Source organism: Mesocricetus auratus, unplaced genomic scaffold (genome assembly GCF_017639785.1).
Source record: "Mesocricetus auratus isolate SY011 unplaced genomic scaffold, BCM_Maur_2.0 Super-Scaffold_100010, whole genome shotgun sequence".
Lineage (NCBI taxonomy): Eukaryota > Metazoa > Chordata > Mammalia > Rodentia > Cricetidae > Mesocricetus > Mesocricetus auratus.
Genome location: NW_024429194.1, coordinates 74,543,900 through 74,553,483, shown reverse-complemented (window position 1 = coordinate 74,553,483; position 9,584 = coordinate 74,543,900). Strand labels below are relative to the sequence as shown.

General features: G+C 40.5%; 1 long non-coding RNA gene across 1 annotated transcript in view; it reads left to right on the top strand.

Annotated features, from left to right (window-relative positions):
• The first annotated feature begins 8,008 nt into the window (after positions 1 to 8,008).
• LOC121142909 overlaps positions 8,009 to 9,584 on the top strand; it is a 38,212-nt gene continuing 36,636 nt past the window's right edge. Inside the window, exon 1 of the long non-coding RNA XR_005880051.1 lies at positions 8,009 to 8,215. This is a non-coding gene — a long non-coding RNA (uncharacterized LOC121142909). The remainder of the gene's footprint in view (positions 8,216 to 9,584) is intronic.

The following is a 9,584-nucleotide window of genomic DNA, read 5'->3' as shown; positions in this document are numbered from 1 at the left end:
ATAGACAGAGGTACTTGTGAAAATTAAAGGGGACTCACCGAAGTTCCATTTTGTTGATGATAAATGTCCAGCAATGGAGAATGCCCTAGTAATGCAGAAAAAAATTCTAATAATAGAGGCTGAAATGTCTAAAGATGATTGGTACACAAGGAGTCCTAATGATGAAGGTCAATAAATTCTAATGATGGAGGACAAGAAGTCCTAGTGTGATGGTTAATATTGATTATCAACTTGAGAGGATCTGTAGTCACTGAGGATCCAAGATTCTGGAGATGCCTATGAGGAAGTAACATAATTGAGGAGGGAGGACATACTCTGAAAGTGGGTGGTACCATTTGCTGGGCTTGAGTCCTAGACTTCTTACTAAAGAAAGAGCTAGCTGAGCCTGCATGTTCACTGCTCTCTTCTTCCTGAATGCAGGTGCAATGTGGTCAGATTAAGTTTCATGCTCCAGATGCCTTAACATTCCTACCATGATGGACGGTGCCCTGGAACTTCATGCAAGGTAAGCCCTTTCTCCCTTCAGTTGCTTTTGGCAAGGGTTATTTTAATCAGGAAAGATAAGAGACCTAGTATTGGATATGAATAACAAAATTCCAGGATAGTGAAACCCCCTTAGCTTGCTGTTCAAACTCCAAACTAAAGAAGAAAAAGACTTGAAAGTAGATTTAATGAATACAGTGACAGAGCACAAAAGCTTTACACATGGCGATTTATTTAAATGTCCCCTCTATACTAGGTTTTCACACCAACTGTGATATTTGTAGGATGCTAGGAAAAAAAGGGGTCAAGAAAGAGAGGAACTAAGTCAAACTGTCCTTCAAGTAAAATATTTGTTAAAGTCACACCATGTGGTACAGTAGAAATCTGAAGTTAGATGCTTCAGTCCCACTAGAGAAAAATTGAAGTAGAATAGTGTAGAAAAGACCTTGGATCATTTGAGGTGAGAAGTCCTACCCTGAATCTGGGCCACACCTTCTACAAGTAGCCCACATATATGAACGTGGAAGAAGGATGCCTTGGCTTTTGCCTGCTTGACCTCACTCTTGCTGGCAAGTTCATCAACCCTGCTGCTGAGGTATTCCTTCCCTGGTATTAGAACCTACTTCTTTGAGATTCCAACATACACTGAAGATCAGCTGAGACATCCACTTATCAGATGCGTATATGTATTGCAACACAATAAATAAGAGACACAGAGACTGATATTGGGGTTCAAGCTTCAAGCTGAATATCAGAAAAGCAGAGAACCAGGCCACTAGCTCTTGCCTCTAGCTCAGGCTAAAGGGGCTGATCCATGCTTGAGCTTGTCACCAAGTTTCAAACTGCTGCCTCTCCTCAGTGTGGCTGGAGAATGAATGCCTCATACTGAGACCTTGCTTCTGTCTTATATGCTTCCCTAATGTTGGGATTAAAGGTGTGAGCTATAATTCTCTTTTAGATTGATTCACTCTTGTGTAGATCTGGGTGGCCTTGAACTCAAAGAGTTCTGAGTCCTAGGATTAAAGGTATGTACAAACCCCCTCTTAGCTTCTGGCTGCTGGGTTAAAGGTGTGTGCCTGGCTTCTATAGCTTGTGACTGGCTTTGCTTTCTGAATCCTCAGGCAAGTTTTAATAAATCATAAATATTATATCACTACGTGTGTGTGTGTGTATGTATGTATGTATATAGCGTGTGTGTGTGTGTGTGTGTATGTGTGTGTGTGTGAGAGAGAGATGTTCATTTGATCACTTGTGTTCCTTTAGAGAATCCTGACTAATACAAGTACTATAATGGGAAAATGTCTTTTTTTTCACTTGCTAAATGCATCTTAACATTTTCTTCAGCTCACAAATTCCTCATGGTCAATCTACCTAGATGTTTACAGAAATAGGAAACAGTGGCGACATGACTTGGAAATCTCTTTTTCCTCCTCTTACTTCCACGGAGAAAGCAAGCAAGCCTCATTACAGTCATTTCCTTCCAAGAGGTTTTGAGTACTTGCCATATAATAATAAAGCAAGCTTTCTGGGCCACAGGAAAGAGCACACGGGTAAGGATAATTGCTGCAGAATGCAGTGTGTAATTACAGGACTCCTATACTCCAGCCAGAATAGAACTCCTAATTATCTCCATGTCTGACTTCATAAAATCACGAACAGTTTCAAAGAAGTTACACAAAGTGGTGAAACCTTTGCCTATTAAAATAATCTTTTAAAAAAGATACAAAGAATTTGTGTAATGGAACAAACAGCCTGCAGGATCTTCAAATTCTTCTGATATTTATTGGGCCTATGCTTTCATCATATCTGCATCACTCTGCCAGACTTCAAGCCGCTGTCATTGTACAATAATTTATTTGATGACTACAACTAAGATTTTAGTCAGTCTTTAAACAGATACTTAGGAGGCTCTTTTGCTCAAAATCATTGACTCCTCATTTTGGTCCCCAAGTTGGACCTAAAAGGATGAAAGTCTGGCATGTCCTCACTCAATTGTGTCTGTTTCCTCTACCTTGGCTCTTTTGCTTACAACTTCAGGTAAGAATGCTCATCACTCACTATAGAACATTCCTTCTTCTAATTCAAGCATGAAGAATAGAGCTGAGTCCTTGTCCTAACCAGCAGTCACCTTGAAATCCGAGAACTGCAAAACCTCAGAGGACAGGCATGGACTATCCCAAAGAAAGGGAATTCTCCATGAGCTTGACACTCCTAGCCTGAGCTGATGTAATCATTTCATAGGAAAACAGATCCATCTCCATCAGGTAAAGACAGAAATGAACAGATTAACAGTTTATTGTTTATATGATCAGAGTTGATATGATTGTCAATTATGAGACAATAAAAGTTAGAAACATCGTGATCAGGATCACTTGATTATAAAAACTTCTTACCCTCTGTTTTAAATATTTATTTAGTAGAGCTGTGTGTTTATATACAGTATGCATGTATGTGCATGTGAGTGTGTACATATGGCAAGCAGAGGACAAGATTAAGGAGTTGGTTCCCTCCTTCCACCATAGAGTTTGGGGATCAAACTCGGGCCATCATGCTTACACACCAAGAGCTTCTATCCACTGAGCGATCTCTCCAGCCCTTGCCTCCAATCTTAACCAAGACTCATATATCTGCTCCAATGATGGATTTCAGAGATGTTGGGCAGGGAGTCCCGGGTCCCTTCATGTATTCCTCATCCCAGCATGGCCACTGTGAATAATGCCACCTCTGCTTTCCATCATTACTCATGCCTGTAATTGCCATAGTGGGGACAAATGGTTGACCCTAACCTGCTGGGGTGATGAAGCCCAGATTTTTGTCCTAGAAGCTCTTGTTGCCATCTTATCTCTTTCTTTTAAAAAATCCTTAATGTAGTGCTGTGTTGAAATTTTATTCTTTTGTTGTTGTCCCATTTATTTTCTTCCTGTCCACACTGTATTCTATTCGTCAAGGAAAAAAAGAAGACCATATGTCTTCAGACACTCAGTCATTAAAAAAAATACAGTATATATGAAAAATGCAAACTCCTGACTCCTTTTCTATCTAATAAAAATATCTGTTGCATACTTGCTTGTTGGGTTTTGTTTATTACCACAGAGCCAAAGGTGACAAGAAATGGTAACTGGTACACAAGGCAGGAAGCCCCTGAAGTGACTGCAGTACTGTTGAGCCACTTTGAACAAGACAAAACAAAAGAGTGTCCAGCTGCTGCCGACCACCCCTTCTGCCTGACAGAGCCAGTGTTAGAGAATTCAGAAAGAAGTTGCCCAAGTTCATTGCTTTTACATTCCAGAGGCTTAAAAAATGCACCTTGCATGTCTTCATTTTACTATTATTTTATTTTACATTTTAAAATACATATATTTTAAATAATATATTTTAAATCATTTAAAGTTTTGACTCCTCATGTTTACAAGTTGTATTTATGCATTTTTCTTTACATTGTAACATGCCTTTCTGTCATCCTCTCATGTCTCTCTTTCTAGCTGCCTTCTCTACCTTCTCGATGTTTCCTCTTTGTTTAATCTCAGTTCTTCTTTACTTTCCCCTTTCTTGGCTGCATTCCTTTCTTTTGTTCAAATATTATCTGTGCTCTCACTCTAAGTGGCTATTAAGTAGATATGGTATACTCTATGTTGTTTTTGGCATTTTCCTTTCTGTGCCTATTGATAGGCTTTAATTTATTTAACGTATATTTCTGTATTTGGTGTGGTTTGGCAGTATATTGTTATTATGATTATTTTCTCCTCTCTGAGTGGAACTGTGAACTGTGGATTTATCCCTCACCTGTAGGCTTCTCATTAAGAACATTCCCAAATAAAACTGAAAAATATTCCCATTCCACCAAATGTAAAAACTGCAAGACATACATCCAAGAAACACAATTAAAAAAAATGACAACGGGGCTCTTTCAAAAGATCACAGTTCTCTAATTATCAAATCTAAAGATATTGATATGAATATAATGCTGGACAAAGAACTCTAGCGTTTGCTTACAAAAAAAAAAGAATGAGCAAAGGACACAGACAAGCAAATGAATGAAGTCAGGAAATCAGTTCAAAAACTAGAGAAGAAAGGCAGCAATGTGGATGAGAAATTCAGCATGGAAACAGATTTTGAAAAACCAAGTAGAAATGTTGCAAATGAAAGACTTAATGGAACAAAAAAGTCAAAAGCATCAATAGACTAGACAACCAAAGGAAAATGATGTCATGGATAAAAGATACAGTCAAGGAAATACTATGTCCTGGTTTTCTTTCTATTGCTGGGATAAATGTTAAGGAAAAAGGCAATTGGGATAATGAAGAGTTTATTTCACCTTAAAGTTGTAGTTCATCATGAAGGGAAATCAGTCAAGAACCTAGAGGCAGGAACTGAAACAGACCAGGAACCTGTGCTGCATACTGGCCTACTCACCATAACTTGCTCTGCCTGCTTTCTTATATAACCCAGGGCCACCTGCCCAGAGATGGCACTGACCCACAGTGGGCTGGGCCCTCCTACATCAATCATTAATCAAGAAAATGTCCCAGAGATTTGCCTGCAGGCAAGTCTTATGGAGGCATTTTTCTCAAGAGAGGTTCCCTCTTCCCAGGTGATTCTAATGTGTGTCAAGTTGACAAAAGCTAAAAAGCATGTACACCACCCAAGACCTCTATTTGCATAATCATGAGATGAAACATAGTAATCCATGGAATAGAATAAAGATCTGAGATAAAAACTAAAGATAAGGAATACGTGTGTGTGTGTGTGTGTGTGTGTGTGTGTGTGTGTGTGTGTGCTTGCACGGAAGTGCATGTACCTGAGTGTGCACACGCAGCTAGCTGGACAACAAACTCTCAGGGTCTGCCTGTTTCCACACTTGGACTGTAAGCAGGCGCCACCATGCCTGGATTTTTATGTGATGCTGAAATTTGAACTTGGGTCCTCATGCAAAGTAGGTACTCTTACCAACTGAGCCAGTACTCCTAACAAAACTATCTAGGCAATAACCTTAAATGTAAATGGTCTTCACTATACAATTAAAATACACCAACTGACCTATTGGGTTAAAAACAAGATCTGACTCTGCGTTATCTCAAAGAAACACCTCACTAGCAAAGACAGACTGAAAGTGGCAAGACAGAAGTCAATACGCAAGTAACTGGAAGCTAAAAACACAGCAGTTACTTTTGTTACTTTTCTATGAAATAAAGCACACTTGAGTCGGGGGGGGGGCGGAGGGCAAAGAGAGTCTGTGTTATCCTTCATATGAAGAATGTGTGCATGTATATACACACAAATCTATAGGATGACTATGAATATATATGTGAAAAATATGTATATGGCAAAAGCAAAAGGGGAACTACTCGGGAAAAGAAGGGAACACCCAGAGGGGTAAAAAGGACAAGGGAAGCCAAATTGAGCAAGGCACAATGATATGTGTGTACACGAAAACATCAAAAGGAAGTGCCAAAAGTTTGTGTGTATAAATATGAATTTAAAATTCTTGTAATCATCATGACTGAGCCGATAGGATTTAAGGGAGCTAAGAGTAGCCAAATTACGTATTAAAAACCCAAGACCTAGAGAGGATACACAGCTCACAAGATATCAGAACTACTGAATGGTGATTTACCTTAAGTCTAACTTGATTTCTGATCTAGTGAGTTTGTTTGCAACCAACAGCATCTTTAAAGTTCCCTACATAATTTACATATAAACCATGGGTGTGAAAATTTCATAGTAATTTTAGGATGCTGGTTGCCATAAGGATTGGAGCAAAAGGATGTAAAGGGGTCTTCAGTTGTTTTGTCAATGTGGTATTAAGGAAGAAAGGAAATTTGTAGCATTTTTAAAATATTTTATTCCTGTGTGGGTTGTGCATGTTCATGTATGTTTACATTCCTGTGTGTTTGTGTGTGCATGTAATATATAACCTCAGATGCAAAGCAGTCCCCAAGAGTGCCATCCAGCTCCTTTGCGACAGGGTCTCTCATTGGCCTGCTGCTCACCCATGAGGCTAGATGGCAGCCAGTGAGCCCTGGGGATCTTACCTTTTTTATCAATGGAACTAACTCTTCTTGCACACCTTACACTGTTTGGGGTAAGCAAAGTCTCAGAAGCATCTAGCCAACTTTCAAGATCAAACCATTTCAACCAGGCAGTGGTATCGGCACATGCCTTTAATCCCAGCACTCGGAGGCAGAGGCAGGTGGATCTCTGTGAGTTGTAGGCCAGCATGGTCTACAGAGCTGGTTCCAGGACAGCTGGGGCTGTTACACAGAGAAGCCCTGTCTCCAAAAACAAAAACAAACAAACAAACAAAAACAACTGTAATGTGTACTCTTCCCCGCCAGCTGCCTGGGTCCTGCTGCTGTTTCAGACCCTAAATAACACACGAGACACTATATTAATTATGAAGCTGTTGGCCATTTGTTATGGTTTCTTAATGGCTAGCTCTGACTTAATTATTAACCCATAACTACTAATACATAATTTTATAAGGTCTTATCAAGAACGCCAGACTTGTGTCCTCTCCTCCTGGAATCACATGGTGACTCCCTGCTCTTGACTACATTTCCCAGAATCCTCCTCGACTCCTAGTCCCACCTTGCTTCCCTTTTGGCCAACAGTGCTTTGTTTATCAACCAATAGAACAAGCATATACACAGGAGAACTTCCACCATCAAACAACAAACCATTCTACTCAAATAGCCCTTTGCAAAGAGATGTGGCACCAGAACATGGCACTCAAGCAAAGTTAAGGTCCCTTCCTTCACAATGAGGAGAGTGTCTATGCTGTGCACATTACACTTTGTCTTGTGAAAATAGAGTTTCACTTGGTCACCGTGGCACACACCTGTGATCCAACATTCAGATGACAAATAGTACAAACATCGAGAATACAAGGCCAGCCTATTGGATTTCTAGTGGCAGGCTAGTTACTATGTTTGACTCATGTCATTCTCTTTTATGTCCTACCATAAACCAATTAAGAATTGTCTCCATAAAGAAAACTAAGACTAAGAAATATTCAATGACTTAAGATTGTTAATAATCCAGAATCAATGGTTCTTCTGCCTACTACACCCCTGACAGTGTGCATAAGTGAAAGAATGATAGCAAGATTCTTCGACATCTTGATTGGGTGGTAACAGATGCTAGCTATCAAGGAATCAATCAGTTCGAAGACCAAAGTGAAGGTCACCAGAAGTATAAATAGTTAAGTGACTTGTGGTAAATACCCTCTAAGATATATGCTTTAGTTTCTTAGGTAAGCTCATGCCGGTTGTGGGGATCACAGACCCTGGCCGGAAACCCACCCCTCCATCAGCCTGGGAGCAGGCAGCTGCGAGACAATGTTTACTGAAAACAATTCAGTGCCATAAGCTCCTGATAAGGGCTCCGATAAGGGCTTACTCACTGAAACACCATGACTTTGATCTTCCCGATGGCTAGCTACTCCCTGCTGTTCCAGATTCTAGGGCCAGAGATTTAACCACCAGCCAGGAGGAAGGAGAGGTCTGTGAGAGGTGTGTGAGAGAGTTGTTGGAGATTTGTGCGTGTATGGATGGCAGAAGTTTTTCTGAAGGGAAGCGTTTTTCTTGGGAAGTTCTCCTAAGCCGATTTGGGGAGCATAAAGTTTTCTTAACACAACCGACTGGTCTGTGTCATCAACCCTCACCACATTCTCGGATACAGGCTGCGCAGGAGGTGCGGCAATTGGAGGTCCCACCGAGATCATGAAAGCGAGGTAAGTGGGCAGGTTCGTCTCTCTTTTCTGGCCAGGGACAGATTGGGGAAAATAAGAAAAGAAACGATGGGGAATAGTTCCGGGAAGCTTAAATTACAGTATCAAGTTAAAAAGTTACTTGAAGGACATGGACTACAAAAAAGTCTAAAACCTTAGAAGGCTTTCTAAAATCAATCGAATGAGCGAGTCCATGGTTCATTACTGGGGGAAGCTTAAATATCCCAGATTGGGAGGAAGTTTGCCGTGATCTTCATCAACTTTTACGAAAAGAGGGACCTGAGTCCCTGCCCCCATCCACATTCTCCTTATGGAGATTAGTGAGGGGCGCACCTTTGACAGATAAAGCTAGCCACCACCATGTAGTCCAGGCCACAAAAGAGGCTTTTTCAGAGTTACAAGAGACTTAGACTCAAGCCTCCCTGAGTTCTGAGGCAGAGAGTGACGATGAATCATCTGAAGAAACCCTGCCTGAAACTAGAGGCTCCATTGTTAGTGAGGATGAGGAGGAGTCTCTTAGCAACAACAAAAGAATGAATAGAGATCTCAGGGCACGACCCAAAAGAGGGATTCCAGTCAGAATCGGGGATATCCTACTCTGTCAGACCTAGAAAATGAAAATAGCTCAGACCCAGACTCTGACTAGTCAGAGTCTGAGAAGGAACGGTTACTTGCTAAGGTCGCGGCCCTTAAAAAAAGCACTAAAAAGGACTCGAATTAAAAAAAAAAAAAGACAGGACAGGGAGAGCAAACCTCCTCCATACTCTAAAATGAGGTACTCCTCCTTCTCGGACCTGGAGGGAAGACCCAGAGGAGGGGTCCAATGCTACCCGGTGGTGGCCCCAGTAATGGAGTTACCGGTAAAGAAAATTGCTAAATAATTCATTATTCAGAGTGGTACTCAGAGTGTTCAAATATAAGAAGATGGATTCATGCCAGCTGTAGTCCTCAAACATGAGCACCACCACTCTCTATAAGGGAAGGTCTATATGGCTTTACACACTGAGTTGGAGCAAGTCCCTGGTGATGGGTCAGTGAAAAGTTTCCACTTAGAAATAATAGAGTCCACTTCATCTGTGTGCAAAAGAGTATGCTTCTTTTTAACTACTGGTTCTCTTTTAAATACCTTATTGGTAGCAATTTAATTATCTTTTTTAAAACTTATTCTTTGTCTTAAGAAAGGTCTGGATTGTTCTGCCTTTCTGTTTTATTGCCTTTAGTCTCAGGATTTGACTGTTATACTGTTATATCTGAATGACTACTGAAGACACAAAGAAAACATTCTAGTATCTTGAAACTGAATTTGAGAGAAAATAATGTTATTAATTTAGACATCATGAGTTTATTGTAGATGAGACACATGGAAGCTACT